Genomic DNA, 2,688 nt, shown 5'->3' on the forward strand with positions numbered 1-2,688 from the left:
GAGTGAGAGACCAAATATCCACCAAAAAGAGTCATTTTTGGGGTGGAAAGAGGCCAAATATCCACCAAAAAGTGTCATTTTTGGGGTGGAAAGAGGGTTTTTTGCCTCTAAGAAGCAGCGCTCTTGTATCGTAACTCAATGGTGGTTTCACCATCTCCCGGCCAAGCCCTGAAAGCAAATCCTCTCTGCTTTGTGCTAATTGAAGTAAACACCCAGTGAGCAGCTCATAAACACGGTGTCAGCTCGCATTACTCGAAATTAAAATTCTCAGCCCCATTTTCCGACACCGGGAATTCCTAAAGAGGTCGGTTTTAATATTGCCTGAATCCGGTTAAGTCGAGGTAATATCGTTTGGGTTGTCATAGGAACAAAATGCATCAACCAAGCAGGTTGGGGGGGGTTGATGGGAGGGTGGATGGGCCAAAAATGGGGCAGATTCCCCCCTTTTTTGGGGGAAAATTAGGTATATTTAGGAATTGGGATGCGCTGACGGGAAGGAAACCGCGTCCCATTATTATAGGGATCCAGTCGCCTCCTGTTTTATGATTCGAGTGGGTTTTTTTCCCCCTAAAATCCCAGTTTTTGAGTGTTTCTCCCCATTCTCACCCCCTATTTCTTTCTTATTAAGGTTTCCCTTTAGGTGGGCTCAACTCAGGAGCCACCATCAACCCCAAGGAATCACTTCTATACATGACGGAATGGGGTTTTCTTGCTTGGGAAAGGCTCTACTCAATGGGACACAACCTTTCCCTTCCCATTCTCTGACCCCCATGTTTGGGTAAATGGCTCTGGGGGTCATTTTTACCTCTTTTCAGCCCTTTTTTTTGCCTTTTTTGGCTTGTATCGAGAAGATTTTGGGCCACCCTTGTGCTGATCGTCCCCCATCTCAACTCAAGGGACCCCCGAGCCGGGGATGGCACGGATGGGATTAAAAGGTGTTAATGAAGTGAGCAATAAGATAGAGGGGGGGTTAAGGAAGGGGTAGGGGGGGGTTGCTTCATTCAGTGCTTATTTGGTTAAGGTTTAGTCCAAATGAAGCGGTCCCAGCTTAAGGGAGGGTTGTTTGCTTAACGCTGAGCTGCAGAATCCAGGGGGGTTGGGGGAGATATTGAAAAGGAGATGGGAAAAAAAACCCCATCCAGACCTTAGTGTTGGGGTATAGGGGGGGGATATGGGGCAGGATATGGGGCAGGGATATGGGGGGATATGGGGCAGGGATACCCAGGGGAAAGCAGCACAATAGTGGACTTTGATTCCTTCATTTTCCCCCCTCCCCATTCGTTAATACAGGGCAGAACGGGGTGAGAAATTGCCCTTCCACTGGATTTATGGCTTCTTTTTTGGGGTCAGGAAGGGGGAAATAATGGGGGACAGTGTTAGCGGTGCTCTCGGCTCCTTCTGATGCTCCGAAAAGAGCAGATTTCCCCTTAAAAAAGGCACTTTTTTGGTGATCCCTATAGAGGGATCTGGAGGGGGATCAATGGGCTGAGACCCTAAAGAGAGACCTGGAGAGGTTGAGACCAATGGTGAGACCCTATAGAGGGATCTGGAGGGGGATCAATGGGCTGAGACCCTACAAAGGGATCTGGAGAGGTTGAGAGCAATGGTGAGACCCTATAGAGGGATCTGGAGGGGGATCAATGGTGTGACCCTATAGAGGGATTGGGAGAGGGATCAATGGTGAGACCCTATAGAGGGATCTGGAGAGGGATCAATGGTCTGAGACCCTACAGAGGGATCTGGAGAGGTTGAGATCAATGGTGTGACCCCATAGAGGGATCTTGAAAGGGATCAATGGGTTGAGACCCTACAGAGGGACCTGGAGAGGTTGAGATCAATGGTGCGACCCTATAGAGGGATCTGGAGGGGGATCAATGGTGAGACCCTATAGAGGGATATGGAGAGGGAATAATGGGCTGAGACCCTACAAAGGGATCTGGAGAGGTTGAGAGCAATGGTGTGACCCTATAGAGGGATTGGGAGAGGGATCAATGGTGCGACCCTATAGAGGGATCTGGAGGGGGATCAATGGGCTGAGACCCTAAAGAGAGACCTGGAGAGGTTGAGATCAATGGTGCGACCCTATAGAGGGATATGGAGAGGGATTAATGGGCTGAGACCCTACAGAAGGACCTGGAGAGGTTGAGAGCAATGGTGCGACCCTATAGAGGGATCTGGAGGGGGATTAATGGGCTGAGACCCTATAGAGGGATCTGGAGAGGTTGAGAGCAATGGTGCGACCCTATAGAGGGATTGGGAGAGGGATCAATGGGCTGAGACCCTACAGAAGGACCTGGAGAGGGTTCGATGGGTTGAGACCCTATAGAGGGGTCTTGAAAGGGATCAATGGGCTGAGACCCTACAGAAGGACCTGGAGAGGAAATGTTGGGCTCCTACAGAGAGATCTGGAGAGGGATTGAAAGGTTGAGACCCTACAGAGGGATGGGATGGGGGTTGGATGCCCTTAGTGTACCCCCCTCGATCAAGACTCCCCCCTAGTTAAAACCCCCCCATTATGACCCCCTATTTAACCACCCTCCCTCTACACTAAGATCCCCCCCTCGCCCCCTTTAATCTTTTCGAGCTTTGTTCCTGGTGCGTTGTTGATTTAACCCCCCCGCATCAATATTGTCTAGACCTGCAAGCAACGATATCCCAAGTTGTTCTCATGGGATCTGGGATGAATCT

This window comes from Coturnix japonica, unplaced genomic scaffold (genome assembly GCF_001577835.2).
Source record: "Coturnix japonica isolate 7356 unplaced genomic scaffold, Coturnix japonica 2.1 chrUnrandom461, whole genome shotgun sequence".
Taxonomy (NCBI): domain Eukaryota; kingdom Metazoa; phylum Chordata; class Aves; order Galliformes; family Phasianidae; genus Coturnix; species Coturnix japonica.